We start from the raw sequence: 18569 nt of genomic DNA on the forward strand, positions 1-18569 counted from the left end.
TATATGGCTTCCATTAAGCAACTCTTTAATCTCTAGATGACTGTGTTTGCTTTGCAGGCTTCATGGAGAAAATAAACAAAAGCAGGGAGCACAAAATCGCTGTAAAAGCCGCTGCCGGCAATAATCCAGAGAATAAGATCTGAGCAGCCTGAGCTCTCTGAAGCAGCCTGGGGAAGTCCCAGGAGAGCTCTTCCTCCAAGGGACAGCACTGGGTTGTACTTCCTACAGGCAAGGAATCACTGCCCACAGAGCAGTGATAGTAGTAAAACTTTCCTCATTTTCAGAGTGTTTCCATCTTAATGTTCCATAAGATCTAGGAGCAGTCTGAAGGGAGAACAGAACCTGGCTGCAGGGAGCAGCAGGGGAAAGTGATGACTGGGTAAGAAAATGGCAAAACTAATATGCAGTTGATAAATATAAAGTGACATGGTCAAAACCAGTTCTATGCATACAAAAATGAAAATTGAGCTAATTACCACCATTCAAGAAAGACAGTACTTTGCAAATGCCAGCTTTACATGCCACATTCACAAGAATAACTAGGATATTAATAAATAAATAACAAAATAAAAGGTAGTAAACCACATTATCAATCCATGAAATGCAGATTCTGGCATTTTTTCCCGTCTCCTTGTGCTTCCTCCCAGTCCTGAAAGGGTTAAGGTGGAATTAAAAAAAGATACAGAAAAAAATGACCAGCTGGCATGCATATAACAATAACAAGAAATTACAACTTTTCAAACCTGGGGAAAGTTTACTAAGAGAGGTGTATCATTATGAGTGCCTGGAGAAATCAGAGTACTACCTCCTCTAATAAAAGGAGTAAGAAACAGCAAATGAATCTTGCAAACCCAAAACAGACAACAAAGTGCTACAAGCTGACGAACTCTGCCATAGGATGCTGCTGGTCACCCACAGTCAGCACAGGTTCCATGAACACAATCCTGGAGCACAAATCCTTCAGAATCTTTCTGAAGATAACACATCACTGCCCAGTAAGATTATGGCCTACAGCTTCAACTGGGAGAGGTAAAATGAGCATCATGGCAAAATGACGTGACTAACTTATCCAAGGCAATCTGCTCCAAGGTCTGTTTTGGTACCAGATTAACAGTCCCACCTTCCCTGTTCCAGTTTGAACATACCTTGTGCTACAAATCTTCTCAATGTCTCTCTGTCCACCTCCCACCACCACTTCACCTTCATTCCAACAGAGCAATGGGCACAGATGTTAGCTACACAGCACCTCAACTCCAATGAGTCATATCACTATGCTTTCTTATAGGTATTTTGAAAGATTTTAATAATATTACCCACAACAGACAAAGTGGAAGAAATTAATATGGCCCTAAAAAAGAGTACAGTGAACATAAATTTTGTAGAACACTTGCATGGATATTACAGGGATTGAAATCATAATTACTTATTTAATTATTAGTAGGAAACAGAAAAGCAAGTAAAAGATATGGTGGAGAAAAACAATAAGGGCTGCAAGTACAGCAATATTTTTCAGAAAAATCTTCAGAGGAAAAAATCACGAGGATCTTTTGTGCCTCATTGGTACCAATAAATGTAAACACAATAGTAAGCAACCTGAATTAAGTATCATCACTAAGTGCTATGAAAATCAGATGTTAATGACGTATTAACATCATAATTAGTAAACAGGATAATTATGCTTATTATCTATCATTCAATTTGCAAACAATATTTTGAATAACTTTAAAACAGTACAAGTCCCATTTGAATTGTAATGTTTTCAATTAATAGGTTACTGAGTTTCCCCAATAAATAATTCAGTAACTAATGGGGAAACTATTTCCCTATTAAGGTTTACTTTTAGAGCTCCTAACTAGATGCTCTGAAAATTTGCTACTCATCTTACGCTGACCCATTGTTTCATAAATAAAAGAAAATTTCAGTTTCTTCTCTCCCTAAATACAGTGTCTTCCAATAAACATCATGCCAGCTGCATTCCTGTTGCCACCATTGGCCAGGTTTCCTTGCCATGCTGAGCAAAGGACTGCAAAGCTGAAGTGGATCCAAGTGCTCCAAGTTTAACCCAGTCCTACAGGTAAACAGCATTAATGGAAATCTTTTTTGCACCATTACAAGGCCCAGCTCCTACTTTTATTAGAAGCTTTGCATATACCCTTGGCATTTCAGCTACCCTTCAAGCTTTTCCTCAGTAGTCACGAACTATACACCTGACACTAAAAAATAAAAATTGTTCCAATCTACTGGTCACTCCCAAGATAACTGCAGCTACTAGAAAATAACACTGGCATTCAGCATATTACTAAATGAATTATCTACCAAGCCTTAAACAAGTCACACGTTCTAAAGAGTCTTAGCAGAAGTTATTTTTTTATGATGTTCATTTTCTTGGAAAGTGCTTTGCAAGTGGCTGTTTAGTAGCCATTTTAAATGTATATCTCCTGCCATCTGCAATTTACAACAATCACAATGATCAAACGATCATTGTTTTATTAGTGAAAAGATTCTTGATGACAAACCCTTAGTGAATGTATACAAGTTGCTGTAGGACTGAGGCTTGCCTTTTCCATTCTGTCTTAACTAATTAGCTTCCCTGCTAATGAACAAGAGTAAAATCTGATGCTACAGGTGACTAGCCATGTACAACAATAAAAAAAAAGAGAAGCATTTCATTAACTATCAGCTGAAAAACTAGAAGAAAATACATAGAAGTCAGGACGGATTCTATTGCAATGACAAGTAATGCAACCACTACTAAATGTTATATATAGCAAACATAAATATGCACATACACGTTATATATATATGTATATATACAAAACAGAGATGGGACAGAATAGGCCAGAGTGTCTCAATGACCCCAAAGTCCCTTTGAATGCATGCTCATTTGGGAACTTATCTTGCCTCTAAGATGTATATTATATCTGATGCAGCAAGTCTCGATTAATAAACCCAAGCAAGAGAAATAACCTCTCTAGGACATTCACTCTTTGTCCTCTCTAATGAGATCAATATTTAGAGAAAAAGTAAAAAAAAAAAAAAAAAAAAAAAATGAGCCTGTGGTCAGCACAACAATTATTTAGCTCAGTATCCTTCCTCTGATGATGACAAGAGGAAACTCAAGTAAACCTGGTTACCTCCTGTCATCTTCCCCCTCTGACTCTGTGAGAACCCAAAATCGTAGGAGGGATGTTAGAGGGCATATCCCTGTCCAGTCCAGTTAGCATCTGCACAGGGAGCTATAGTCCATGAATTTATCTAATCCCATTTTGAACTTGATGGTACTGTCTACTCCCACGCCTGCCTGTGGCACCAGTTTTTGGAAATTCATTATCCAAAAAATATATGTGTATACTATAGTATAAAAATATATACACTTATAATATAGAAAGCATATGGAAAAAGCATACTAAAAACTACCAGTAAGGAGCTTCTTTGAGTCGGCTACAAACAGCAACTGGTTATACATGAGCTACATTTGTGCAAGATACAGTAATGCACTACCTGCTCACAGGTGTATCAGCTAGAGCCCAGATTCACAAGCTTTACAGACTCACAGGACTTTACAACAGCTTCCCTTCCCTGCCCTTTTCTCTTTCCCCCACAGCATATCCAGTGCAGAAGCACCTGAGCTGTTGGTGTGACAGCTGCTGAGCAGGCAGGCTGTAACCTCAAGAATTCAGTTACCTGCTTTAAACAATGTTATCAACACCTCTGCAAAGCCTTCTGCTGTTGATGGACCAACAGATGATGGAGTTTTATGATACAGATACATGGAAAGATGTGACTTTTGTGGTTTTGCCTATATTTCTCTCAAATCCCAAGTATATTATTATCTCTGACATTTCAAACCTATACAACCTAATCCCCTCTCTCTATAGGCCCCTATTAGGAGACTGATCACCTCTATTTAGTGCTAAAATGATGGATATATTTATGACAGATTTGAATTGTTGATTACCACAGGACAGCCAGCACTGATGACAAACCGTATACCCAGGTCTAATGTAAGTGTAGTATAGATACAAACTCCCTTTCTTCCTGCACAACTTAGGTCAGAAGAAACTTGGAAAGCTCACAGGATAATAATGTTTGACTTTCATTTCTATTTGGCTCCCCTAGCTCAAGGATGGTCCTGCAGGTACACCAGCCTTACTCTTTCCATGCACGCCCAGCTCAGTGACAGCTGCCTCTTTCCCATACTTGTCCAGATTTTACAGCCTCTACTTTCAACTGCATGTTAAATTTCTGTTAAGAGAGGGAGAATCCTTTTACTAAAGCCTTTGGTAAGTTACACTTTCCTTATCACACAGCCACCAATGACATTTACAACAGCAATCTCCACAGCAACTTTGGAATGCAACCAAATAAATAAGAAATAAAACACAGAGGTTAAAGAATTTTTCCTGGCAAGGGACAAAGCGAATGTGAAGTGACTGGATAAGACTGAAAGTAAAATCTAACTTATGTATTTCTTTTACCATAATATATTTTCTGAAGTCCTATAATGAACCAACCTAATTTTGTTTGTAACTTCTTTTCAGGAATGTGTCAGTAGAACAAAAATAACATTTACTTTGGTAGAACTAAAAGTCAGCAGAAGCTCTTCTTTTGTTCTCTGATCTTGAGTTTAAATGAACTACAGACAAATCTTGTGCATTACTGATGCATGATTTTAGGATTATTGTCATTACCGTGGCATAGAATGCAATAATAAACAAAAGGGAAAACATTCCCAATCTATGTAGCCATCAACAGCCTACACAGAGTTTTATTTTCACTGCTTTTGAAACACGTTTATTTTAAACTTTTTCAAGATATTAGAAACAATTGTTTTTAGGCCACTAAAACTTTTTTTTTTTTTTTTTTTTTTTAAGACCACTCTATTTTCTTCACAGTTACTAAACCAAAACATCAAAACATCTTACAAAGAACAAACCACCTTAATTACATTACTTAGAGGAGACCTCACTGACTGAACCTTGGGGCAAACACGTTCCATCACAACCTAAGAAACCACAATGACCTTTGCAATGGAAGAGAAGTCTGTGGAAAGGTAAGTTCTAGAATTCCAGTGAGTTTCTGCATCGCCAGAAGTGACAGGACCCACCTGTGAGCAGCTCCAGCCAGGGAAACCAGACCTTCTTTCGGCCTTCATCAGACTGAACAGCTAATTACTGCACCTAGAATATTTCTTTAGCAGTACAGTGGGCCTTCTTTAAGCATTATAATTCAGCATCAGGAATTTGCCATATTCTGTCCTTCTTAAGAAAGACTGCGTTAAAGGCGTGTCCCCATTGTCAGCCAGTCCATTAATTAAATGACCCATATTCAGAAATTAAAGCAGGAATTTACACACCCCTGTTTCAGACTACCAGCTGTCCCTGGCATTGTAGCCAGTACTGGCACACCCCAACACCAGAGGCTACATGTGTTTGGAGCAAAGTTCTGTACATTAACGAATTATTTTGGTCTTCCCCACACATGGATGATTTAATGAAGAAATTTTAGAGAAACAATTAACTGATTATCATCAGTACAAAAAACTAGTACGTAACATTCAGTGAAAACAATTCTTCAGGAAAAATAAATATTCAGTTACACATTCTCAGCTTCATAAACTATTTTCCAACAAGCTTCGAGCTGACCACCTCAGGCAGATCAGAACACCAGGTAAATTAGCGACAAAAGGACATCATCAAGATGGTACATAGGACATCCTCTGTCCCAAAGAAAGATAGAATAGACCTAGATGTTTGCTGACAGATCTCTCTGAATTGTTCTTACAAATGTCCAGAGGCAGAGACTTTACAATCACTCTAAAAAGTCTGAAAGAAAAAGTAAACATTAACCAAATAACCCCGACATACACAGTTCCACTACAACTCACTTTCGTGGCTACAGGACTGTTTTTCTAAATACACAAGGCTCTAGAAAATCTTGCTTGCTCTTTTGGTCACCAATTGAACTACAGCCTTTCAGAGATAATATATTTACAATTTTGCATATGGAATACGTTCACTCTACAGCCTTACTAAAATATTATTTATTACTAATAGTTATTAACTGAGAGATTACAATATGATAAACTGTTTATAAAAAAAAATAAATAAATCCAAACTTTCCAAACTGATAACCAAAAACTACCAGCAAGAAAAAAAAAAGTAAAAAGTAAAATAATAATAATAAAAAAAAGTTTAAAAGTTTTCAAAGCAAGATTTGACAGAACTGGAAATAAATTCAAATACTGGTAAGTAGTTTCATAAACAACTCAGCTGTAGTGAAATGAAAATGCTGTAAGTACAGTGGGCTCGATTAGACATGAGGAAAGAAATAAGAATAAAATATTTCACAACAACATTGTGGAGCAAGACTTGGATTAATGGTTATACCAATAAGCAACATAAATTGTGGAAAGACATTAAATAGCCTATACTTCATGGGACCACTTTATGCTTCCAAATAACCAAGAAGGAAACATGGATTTGTGAGAACCTCAGGATAATACTGTTTTCAGTCTAGGTTTAAAATTACAGAATCTCAGGTATGAATAAACCTGCACATAATGAACATACTACTACTCACCATTCTATAGTATGGGATATTCTGTTACTCTGAATAAAATTGTTAAGTATGAACAAACTGTATAAAAACATCAGTATGTATCTTCTGCTGAAAATGTATTACAGAGAGCAAGGAACACTGCTTAACTGCTAGGTTCAGCATAACTAGGATTGTATTCTCATTCCATGGTTTGACAGGTAAGAAGGTTTGCAAAAAAAATAAAATAAAAATGTAGTTTGGTGAGTTTAATGTCATGGAGTTTTACACCGTCTTTGTCAATGTGAAGTCTCACATGAGGTAAGTTTCATAATAATCCTCAAAGTTTCAGTCCACCTTTGTTCACAGAAGATAAAGGCGTACCAAATCAGTAGATTACCACAACAGAGAGAATTTCAAGTAAATGTTTACGTTTTCATTTGAACTTTAAAAAAGGCTACTCTCTCTTTTTTTCCGCCTTTGAAACATACCGAACATTTTTATCTCCGGAACTCATTAAAAAATAAGATCATGTCCTCAGTAGAAGGGAAGGCAGAGAAGCCATGAGACACAAGATAACTTCTGTAATACAGGCATTTAGGTTTAGAAACATAATCCACTGAAAACCAAAGAAACTCTGATAAACCCATGATCCAACTCTGTGGGATACCAGCCATCACATTCCCACCACACAGCTGTGTGTGAGGTATCACTTCTCAGGAGAAAACTGAGGGATACAGGACTATTGGGATACTATAGGAGAGGGAATGGGAGAAAGGAGAAGCATAAAAAAGGAAAAATACTACCTCCAGCTGTTTTCTGTAGTATTGATCTTTTAGAAACCTCGGTATATACTTTCTTCTATGTGGCATTTAAAAGCTGTTTCACTGTGCCTGCTCTTTGCATTACTGTTTGCGATTTTGAAGTCAGTTCTGAGGTGGTATAAATAACTGGCTTCAGCTGAGCTGCTGACACCGGCTGAGGATCTCAAAATATACAAAATAAACACTTTTGTTCCTCAAATGTTTCTCACAGGTTTTGAAATCTAAAAATTTCACATTGCTTTATCCTGTACATTCATCTCACGGATGACTGACAAGCTAAGCAGCAGTCATAGCAGTCATAAAAACTTTGCTTTTCAAACCCAAACACAGACGGGCAAAGACCAGAGTGAAAGCCAGAATTTGTTAATAGCCAAGTTCTTCCATTATAACATTTCCAAATATTTGTTTAGGGGTAATCTTTGCTAACAGGTAAATGCTATGCTGACTGAAAGGTGAAGCACAATTTTCTGGTTCATGCAGCAGGAGCAATCAAAATAAGCATGTTTTTCTTCTGTAATGCATTTTCATCAGGTGAAAAATTGTATGCTGAGTTCAGTTTTGCAGGTGGTGCTCACTGTACTTGCAAAGCACAGATAACCGCTCGACTACAGACATCAGAGGACAAACACTGAGGCACCTCAGACTCGTGGCCAGAGGAAATAAACCAGAAAAAGCAGTACCCACAGGCACCAGACCCCTTCTGTGGGATGACATGCCAACAGCAGCATTCAGCCCTGGCCTTGAGATCCCTCCTCCTGTGGGTGGTGAAAGCGACCTCTCCCTCCCACACAGCCTTACCTCACACCCAAAATGGCGGCACAAGCCTGTAGGCTGCTCCTCCGTCCCAATGGGCCTCAGCACATCAGTGGTGGGCTGACAAATCCACGTGGCCACAATGGGTCTGGAACAAAGAAAGGAGTGTGAAGTTTCTGTGTGAAATTTCTGTGGGATGCTGACTTCCCCAGCAGGTTTTAGACACATTTTAGAGAGAAGACAAAAGAGAGCAGCTTGCCCTGACAGAAGATGGTTGAGCCATGAGGAAAGAAGGGCCTTCCAGAACGGCCGTTCACTCACTACTCAGGCACTTAGACCACTGAAGTTCAGTGAAACTAAACCAAGCCTTAATTAAATATATTTTGAAGCAGTGAAGCCCTGTAAGCCATTCCCTGCTCCCTTAGGACAGCAGGCTGAGCGAAAAAACAGATAGGTCTCTCCACTTGAGGGGCCTTGTCTAGTTGCCTCATCTCAGGAGCCCACTGCTGACTCTAATACGAACCACATGGTGGTAAACCCCAATGGCCTGCAGCAGACAGGTAGACAAGCTCTGTCTACCAAAAAACATTTCGTTGTAAAGTTTTTAGCTTTTTCAGGTCTAACACAAACAGGAGAGGGACAATTGCTGAGCTGCAGAATGAGTACCCCCTTTGGGTACACATCAACTTTTGTATGAAAGCTGCTAGTGGCTTCCACAGCAATCCCAGCCATTGGGACTTAAGACATAGACTTTCTCACTGTAAAATATGTAAAACAAAACCAAGGATAAAGTTTAAAAAAAATGAATTGATCAGCAGTCACATCTCTTTTACTCCCCTCCTAGGAAAAGACAACATGTAAGAAATGGATACATGACTATCAGTAGTAGGAAATGATATTGTCGTCTTGCTTATGTTTTTCAGCCTATAACATGCTTCTGGAAATCCTATCTTAATATTTCCTGGAGAAGACAGTACAGTCCACTGCACTGATGATAGGATCATTCTGCTATCTGATTAAAGTGATATATAATAACAAAACTAATAACAATGCACCACACCAAAGTCATGTCCTGTGACTATATTGTCTAATTGGATAGACAGTTATATTTTAAGAAAGACAATGTTTCATACAGCTACAATCATTTATAATGTACTTAAAAGTCTATTTTCAGTAATAATGGTTACAGATGTATACAGGCTAGACTAAATTAATGGGCCAAATTACTGAGCTTGCTACAGCGATTGCATGCTGTAAGGGGAACCTAATTCAAAATCAGGTGGTCTAAAAGAGCTGCTGGAAGGTCAGTGACCTGCCCGTTCAAAATTTACTCTTACTGCTAGTATCAAAGCTACAAGCACATGTCCTGGGGATAACCTGGTGGTTGGCAAGTGGCACAAGTTCTGTTACACTCCATTTGCCATCAGGTCAGTTCCTTTGACAGTCCCTCCCCAAAAGCTTAGGTAGAAGAGGCGAGTAGCACCAGGCAGACTGGGTAGCAGCAGGGCAGACTCAGGTTGGAAACTTGCAGGTCCATAACTTTGTAAGGACAGCAACACACTGGAGGAACTCCATGCACTCTTTTAAATTAAATGAAAAGAAAAAAAAATCCCTGTATGTTACAGAGGTCATAAAAACATTTGAAAATAGTGTGAAAAGGGGAAAATATTAGCATAAACCAATTTTAACCACACCGCTAGTGTTAACCCAACTGTGATGTACTCTACTCGCATTAATCCCCTTCACTGGAAAACCTACTTTCAAAATATGCATGAGGAATGTCAAAATATATCACTAACAGTGACTGCACATCACAGTTTCTGCCATCAGCCCTCCTTTGAAAACAGGTTATTGGAACCCAAACACACTTTTGACATGACAAGAACTTTGTTGTACTCAGTAAATTCTTACATCAAGTTATTTAATTATGCACCTAGTTTAGTTCTATTTTTTTGTTTTGTTTTGTTTTGTTTTTGGTTAAAGAGCTAGCATATAATGCACTCATCGGTGATACCTTGAGCTACCATGAAAATTGGTCCAGATCTCTTACTATAAAAATTCTTAAAGGAGACTCTTGGGATATTTCCCAAGAAGGGGCAAGTAACACTGTCTTTTACACCTAAGTGAACATCACAGACTTTCAGCCTTCAGCCTGACTGGGATTTTTACAGATGATGAAGAAACTGAACATCAACTTGATCAGCAAAGAGGGAAGCCAAAGGCTTAGGCCTGCAAAGGACTTCATTCTCCATCATTTCTCTCTTCTCTCCTTCTTCAATATGTCACCTTTGCTTCTTCTCCTCACCTAGAGAGTTTCCTCTCCATACTCCAGCTGAGCTCCACTCCAGCCAGGCCAACCCACCATGCTGGCTGCAGCTGCACTTGACCCAGAAACAGATCTCCCAAGCTGAGACTTAGCAATGAATAAGGATGCTCTGCAGAAGTCACAAGCTATTCAAAATCCACAGCCTCTTCTCAAGTCCCTAGATAAAAGTCATGATGGTGGAATGGTTGGATGATATCAAATATTTATATTGCAGCGTTAACACAAATTAAATGAAGAGTATCTGTAATCAGAATAAGGACTGTTGAACATATTCTCAGTTATACTCTGGTGATTAAACATTAAATTTAAAGCTTACACTGCTGGTATGGCCTGTATCATAGCTTCACAGTCTCAATGTTGAACACTAAAATACGATTTAAATGTTTTCTAAGGTTCACTGTCAAAGTATACTCAGAGTAAATATCCTGTTTGTAATCAAAAGGACTTTAGTCCCAAAACTCTTATTTCCATAACTACAGCATCCTCATTAGAAAACTCAAATTTTGTGAAGTACTCGCTCCACTGATATTTTATCAGTAAAATGTAATTAACAAAAAGCATGCATACAATGTGAATTTGAAATTGGAATGGCAAACTTATGTGCATGGCTAAGTATAACAGTTTTACCAAAACCTAATTCATGGACACTCAGAATCCAAACATAGGAATGAAACACTCAAAATCAATTATACGTGACAATCATTTTAACATGAAAATGCAATAACAGTTTCATTAGAGCAATGCCATAGGTCCTGAATATTATGGCTGTATCTCTACTAGCAAGCAAAACAGACCAGTGATTGTTTATGGGGCCTATAAGAAGGTGTTGGCACAACACTTTTTGCTTCATTCATCATGCCCTCATTAAGCATCCTATTGCTCAGTCATGCATATCTATAGAGATCCCAGCAGCACACTCACCCTGCTGAGCACAATGCACATCTTCCCATACGCAACAACAGCCCCTATGCATAAGAAGAACAAATGCTGAAGAGTGAATATGAGCACATTGCTCTCATGTACTTCTTTACACCAAAAAGACATAATAACCGAGATGGTTTCCTTCTGATATCCAAAGTTGTTTTTTGTTGTTTGTTTGTTTATTTTAGGTTTTGTTTTTAAATGATATATCATAAGCTGTCTATTTCTAATACAGAAATTTGTTTGAAACAATGCCAAGCATGAAATACAACTACTGTATCTCAGACATCAGATAAAACCATATGTTAAATGTATCATGGCAAAGAAGATCAAAATGATTTGTCAAATAGAATTTGAACTTAAATCCGATCCATAATTATGTTTTATCTCATCAGTTTAAATGTAGGTCTTTTAAACCAGTAGCAAAACAAACATTGTGCACTGTTTTTCTTCCTGAAAGAAAAGTCACTTTAAAGCTGCTATATTGGATCATCACCAACAGCGTCGGTTTCTGTTTGCTTCGAAGGGGTCCAGCATGTGCATTTCTAATCAACAGCATAAAGCACTCCAATGGCATACAGAATTTGCAGTCCTAACGATAACCCTGTTTTCAAAGACTGTGAGTGCTTTCAGATAGGGATGGCCCTTATATGCCATGGCATCTGATCCAAAGTAACCTTGTGCTGGCTTACAGACTCACTGGCTTGAAGACAGCCTATTAAAACAAGACCTGAATTCTGTGCAAATGATGCATATCAAAGGCTCATTTCACATCCTAGGTTTTTAACATGAATTAAATCACATCTGCTTATTCTTAAAGATAGCATGATTGGGTCAAAAACATGTACTCAGCTCCTCTAGATTTCAGTCACTATCATTTCCACAACCAAGCAAAAGCCCAAGAAATGTTTATTCTCAGCATCTCTGATATCAAGCAAAAACACTCATGCAACCTGCTGGCAGAGTGCCTGTGTTGGATCCTTCTCTACTGATTGCTCCACGCAGTGACTACCAGCCTGATCATGCAGTTCACACACACAGCTCTGTGGAAACTGAAGTCTGGGGCCAACTCCACTGCTATCCACCTCCAACAATGTTGGTTTCCACTGGTTTGCCAGAATTCCTCAAAATCTGAAAGTTCCTTTCCACAGATACAGGATCATCCTCTGAAATTTCTGGAATGTGTCAGATGCTGCGTTCACAAATGGTCACAATGAAATCAGTGCTAGCGAGCTGAGTATAAGTATATACCATACTAAGATTGCTCATTTTAAAATATTTTTTTTCTCTGCTGTACTTATTCTCACAGTAATAAAGCATTGCATTGAAGTATGAAGACTTAAGAGAGAAACTGGTTGGAAAAAAAAAATCACCATAACCATACTTGTAAATTACTTTTCTTCTCTGACTGAACTGAAAATTGTAGGAAGCAAAAAGCAGAGCGCTGAAAGTAGTTTTTATTTTCAGACTTCTTGGTTTGTGAATTCCAGGTGCTACTTCTCACGCAAGAAAATTAGATTCAAAAACAAAATTGATTTTTACCATGACAGTTTTTCTGAAGTTAATGACATGCAAATCATTATGCATGTATTTACATTCTTGATTAGGACAAGATTGAGAAGTTAGAAAATAGAGCGATGATGCTCCTGTAGGTTTTAGCTAAGATTTTTCAGGTAGGCAAAAGACATGAATGACTAACATGCAAGAAATAAACAAAGCCCTCCCAAAAAGTATTAAAATGCTGAAGATAAGCAACTTGCCTCTAATGTCCTCATCAAAGAGTTCACACTATCTAGGGTGCCTACTTTCTTAATTAATGGAAAAATAGTTTGATGGGAACACCTACGTCACGCTGGGGCTCTGCGGGGCTCCTCTAGAAACTCGCAGTCCTGCCACACGGCGAATGCTCATCAGGCTCCCTAACACAATAGTCTGACCTCTGAAGCAATGTAATTGAAGTCTGACAATGAAATTTAAGAAAGAAACTTGATCGAGCCATTGGAGTCTCTTGCATAATTCAGTCTCTCTTCTTTGGACAGCCCTTCACTGATCTGTTGAAGGAGCACCACATCCCTGTCCCACACACCCAACATACACACACCTCACCCAAGGCGCACGCTAATGGGCTGAAGCCACAGGACCACCCACCCCAGAAACATGCTGCAAGGAAGAGGAGGAGCATTTCTAAGAAGCAAACTCCTTGGGAAGTGCTGTGGCAGCTAGCCATGCGCAGACCCCAGCAAAAAAAGAGCCTGGGGCATGTGGTCTGACTTCCTTGCTCTGCACATGGCACAGCTGAGGAGGAAGCAAGAGATGGAAGGGGCTGGCAGGGGAGGGTGGGGGCTATTTCTGAGTGGGGGAGCTAAGATGTAACCCTGAGCTTACAGCATCTGAGGAAGTTCTAAGCTGAAGGAAAACAGAAAATTTAAACAACCTCATCTGAGAGACTGAAATGCACAAGCACAAGAAAAAGGAAAGTTGAAATGGAAAATGGGAGGGTGGGGGTGGAGAGGGTGAAAGAATCAACCTGAAGAAATTCCTCCATTCCCTTGTGGTTTGCTCTTTCATTTGGTTTTTGGGGGATTAACATATCTGGCCTAACTGGAGTCCTTAGATTTTTAATACAGAAGATATGGGCAAAGTTAATGCCCTATGATATCCAGTAGGGCAGCTGGGACTTCAGCTCCTCGGAGCTATGAAATGTATGAGCCTGTTCAAAACTCAGAGGCTGAGGACCTGCTAGGTCCCTTCCCAAAGTGTGATGACTCTCATGGTGGTATCCAGCAATGGAGACAGGAATTTAACAGTGGGTACTCTGGTTCACCAGTTGTAGCTGCAACTTTTAAAGAGAACAGCCGCCCACAAAGTGTTGGTGCATACTTTAACCCATTTTGTTGCCACCTCCTAATACATCTGAGCTGGTGGATGTGAAAGAGCTCCCAGTTTCACACACAGGGGAGCTGGGGCATCGCTAAGCCCGAGGAGCACACTCTTGGCAGACCAGGCAGCGGTGATGCTGCTTTGTCTAGCAGCTCCCTGGGTGCAGCAGTGCTGTGTGCTGCTCCGCATTTGTTCCACGACGACAAGCAGGTTAAGGCCATGCTGTGCTGGGTGATACAAGACACGCTGTAAGAGGAACGTGAAGGTAGAAGGATGACTTTGCTTATTGATTCTTGTTCTTCCCAATCATGGGCAATTAGGCAATCACAAGTCTAATTCAGACAGATCCACGGGAAACCTGATCCACTCACCAACAGACAACAGGCTTTAAAATAACACTCCATACTGATAGAAGAGCAAAACAAACATCAGACCTTCAGTAAAACACCTAAAGACACAGCTATAGACCTTAAAAAGAATCATGGAAGATTAAGAGGATTATCAACAATAATCAAAAGTATCTCTTCAAATGAAACCCAGAGATAAAAGCTATATGTCTAATTATATATGTATTCACAAGTGGGATGAGGTACTGTAAAAGCTGCATTCAAGTCTCACACTGCTGAATTGCATTTTAGCCTCTTTGCTTCCTGACTTTGATAATTTTAACATGCTATTGTGTTTTCAATATAAGAGCCATGCGATTTCACAGCTAAGTCACAACCTTGATCCACAAATAGCTTTAAACAAAGATAGCGTTTGTTTTTGAGGGTGTTTTTTTTTTCTCCTCCCTGCCAGAGCTCCCTCGAACAAGGCAGGTTATTCTGAGAGGAGTTAAACAGAGCCAAGAGCGCAGTGAAGGCGAGGAGGAAGAGCCACAAAGGGAAGGAAGTAAAAACTTCCAGGAGAACACGTCCAGGGGTGCGCTGAGTGACCGGTGGGGAGGTTTTGCGCCTTCTCCCGCTGCGAGGAGCGAGGCCTGCGGCGTGGGAGCTAGGGGCGAGCTCTCCAGCAGCCCACCCCAGGCTGCGGGGGCTCCCCGCTGCTTTCGCTCCCCCGCTGCCCGTGCTCCAGGTCCTCCTCCCTGACGGAACCGGGCAAGCGGAGCGATGAAGGCAGCTCTGCAGCGACCGCGGGTTTGCCACCCGCTGCTCACCTGCTCCCCTCTGCCCTCCTCTCCCCTGCACCGCGCCCCGAGCATCCCGCCCCGGGGCTCCCCCACCGCCCCGGCGCCTCCCCGGCAGCAGCTGCCGAGCATCCCCCGGCCGGCAGGCAGAGATTCAACCCCAAAACTCCGCACGGGGCTACTCCGCCGCTCCCGAAGTGGGGCGGGGGTGCCCCCACTGCCACCTGCCCCCGTGCAAGCGGGCGCAGCCGGTGCCGGCGGGGAGGTCCGGCCGCCCCCCGTCCCCCGTCCCCCTTTCCCTTCTTTCCTTTCCCCCGGGGCCGTGCCTACCTGTGGCCGGGAGCGGGGCCGAAAGTTGCGAGGGGGCGGCGGGGCCCGGCCGCGCTCCCCTCACGCCTCGCTGCCGCCGCCGCCGCCGGCCGGGCTGGGCGGGGGGGGCCGGGCCGGGAGCCGCCCCCCCGCGGGCTGGCAGCGCCCGCCTCGCCGCCCGGCCCCCCTCACACCCACACGCACCCCCCGGTCCTCGCCGGGTGAGTCGCTTTTGGGGTTCCCGGCTCGCTGCCCCGTCGGTCCCGCCGCGCAGCAGCCGCTCCTCCGCCTCGGGCAGCGGAGGGAGGCTCCAGCATCCCGGCCTCCGCCTGCATCCCGGCCTCTGCCCTTCCTGGGCAGCCCCCAGCCGTCACCCACCTGCAGCCAGGGGCAGGCACAGCCCTCGGGGGGTCCCCACCGCGTGTCACGGCACGGGCTGGACCCCCTCGCTCCTGCCCGGGATTCCTGCCGAGCGCTTAAGCTGACCCGGAGGCATGAGAAGCACATGGATGCAAGTTGGGACCAGTGCTCCGTACGCCGTTCCTCTAAAAAGGCTGAGCCTCGCAACATTTTTATCACCCAGCCGGAACGACACCGGCTGTGGATCAGTGATGCCACTCAGGGCAAACATCAAGATGCTCCAGCCAAGGGTGGGGATGTTGGAGCACTTGGAGTCCACCTTTAGGCACAACACCACACCAAACTTCAACAGTGATGACACTGTATTTTTTCCTATGTTAAAACATTTCAAAGTCAATAAAACAGAAAATATACATACAGAAAATATGCATAAAAGCTTCAGCAGCTCACTTTTGGACTTTCTGAACTGCTTTGCACAGTCATAAAACTTTATGCCATGATAACTCTCAAACAGCTCTTTTTAAACATGTCCTTGAAAAGGAGAAAAATCTTTAATACACACAGAGCAACCATGTAACCTCATAAATATTAATGAACATTAAACTGTGTGCCACGAAAATCATTTTCATGCAAAAGGTCTTGCGCACGTAGGTGCAGTCACTGGCAAAGTTCACGCACAATTCTCTCTGCTGGTTGCAAGTCCTTGGTGGTACGTGTGGAGGTCTCGTCTTTAAGATGCCATGAAGCTGGGGATGCCCAGCTCTCAGAATGTAACATCATTAGAGGAAATCAAAAGCAAACAAAAAACAACAGAGAAGCAAGCAAGCAAACAAAAAGAAGGCTATTTGACTTGGATGGGAATTTTCTACCTCTTCTAAACTGATCTACCCATCCCTACATTTTTCTCTTTAAATTTTAAAGCATCTGAACATTTGTTCTGTTAGTCGAGAAAAAAATGGACTGACTTAAACTCATCTTAGATCCCCAGGGGATATCATGGGAAAATAGGACAGCAGTGCTAAGATGAAAAACTCTATCTACTGCATCTTTTACAATTAAAAACTTACGAATAGTGAGAGAAAGAAAAAAAAAAAAAAAAGCGAGAACTGCTTTTATGCTGCAATTCAAAATTCAATATTGTATCCAAAAAAACAATGTACAAAAAGTGCAAATGAAAATTACTTACGTCAGTGGCAATAGCTGACAGTTGCTCTATATGAGGAGCATCATTCTGTAGCTTACTGACATGTAATTAATACATAGTATCTTTATCAAGTTTCAAATTAAAAGCCTTGAAGCATGATCAAATTTAACTCTGCTTCTTTGTCATGTTTGAGATGCAAGAGAAATTTAGGATCCTTCAAGTATTTCATAAATACTGATGGAGACAACGTGAAAGCACACACACACACACAAAATATATAGATATATATAACTCCCCCCCCCTTTATTTTTCTAACTACAATGCCTAAAATTTTGCCTTCCTGAGTTAAGTCCTACCAAAGCTTAATCTATCATTATATGTTTTCTGTTTCTAGATTTTTAGGTTTCATGAGAAGAAAAAAAAAAAAAAAAACACACCTATGATGACCTTAAGGAGCTTCAGCTGAGTACGGGCTAGGAAAACTGGGACAAAGAAGTTGCTCCCAACTGTAAATTCTTCCCTGAAAAAATGTGGTAAGTTGTGACGAGATTAGGAGTATTTTTTCTGTTACATTTACCCTTCCAAAAACATGAAAGTAAGTACAGCAAGAGCAAAACTCTGTAGGTAATAGAAATGACACAACTTTGCAGCTTCTGGGAGCTTTCTCACATTAATATGTTAAACTATTAATTTCATAAAACACTCTATAACCTTTAATGGTTGTCCATAAACTTGTGGAAGTCCGTAAACCTGCTGCAGCAGTCTGGGCTATTTAACTTCTGTTTCTGAGCCAGCAAAAAGCATCACCTGACCATCACGGATGGGGTTCATTCACCTGAGAACCATCTGAGCCACATTCAGGGGCTGCCACCTGCAGTTGCTCATCTTTTTCCATTGATAATTGAAGCACAGAGAATTGTCTCAGGCAGGAGAGCAACTGTGTTGCAGGCTGATAGGCTTAGGTGGGATGAAACCCATGTTTCTTGATGACAATAAAGGAAGTTTCAAGGGCCTTTTAACCTCTCGTCATCTTAGACAAACGCTGAAATAAGTAGTGACCTTCTGGTGTCAGTACATTTGACAATGCAAGTTCAGTTATCATTACACTTTCAAAATTTTTAAAACCCTGCTATCAAACAGAACCTGCATGTAGCTGAATTATAAAAATCAATATAGTGCTGAAGCAATAAAGTGGCAGACTACACTCAGATATCTTGTATGGGAAGACAGAAGTGAAGTACTTCATTTTTAAAAAAACACGTATATCTTGGCGTTTTAGTAAACTTTCCAAAAAGATCAAATTGTATACATTTGCTAGGAATCTTATTTAGATTGTTTGCACGTTTACTCATTTACTAAACTCCATAAAATTCACTTTCATGTCAAAAT

The 18569-nt window shown here is 41.0% G+C and overlaps 1 protein-coding gene across 2 annotated transcripts in view; it reads right to left on the reverse strand.

The window, feature by feature from the left end:
• The window catches only part of SHANK2 (SH3 and multiple ankyrin repeat domains 2), a 351046-nt gene extending 335178 nt beyond the window's left edge, over window positions 1-15868 (reverse strand). Inside the window, exons 1-2 of one of the 2 annotated variants that reach the window (XM_072038992.1) lie at window positions 15698-15868; window positions 8160-8262 (exon numbers count right to left, since the gene is read on the reverse strand). The gene's annotated coding sequence lies outside the window, so the exon portion shown is untranslated. The remainder of the gene's footprint in view (window positions 1-8159; window positions 8263-15697) is intronic. The other variant, XM_072038993.1, reaches the window with a different exon arrangement.
• Between the last annotated feature and the right edge of the window lie 2701 nt (window positions 15869-18569).

The sequence above is a fragment of the Anas platyrhynchos genome, chromosome 5, assembly GCF_047663525.1.
Source record: "Anas platyrhynchos isolate ZD024472 breed Pekin duck chromosome 5, IASCAAS_PekinDuck_T2T, whole genome shotgun sequence".
Lineage (NCBI taxonomy): Eukaryota > Metazoa > Chordata > Aves > Anseriformes > Anatidae > Anas > Anas platyrhynchos.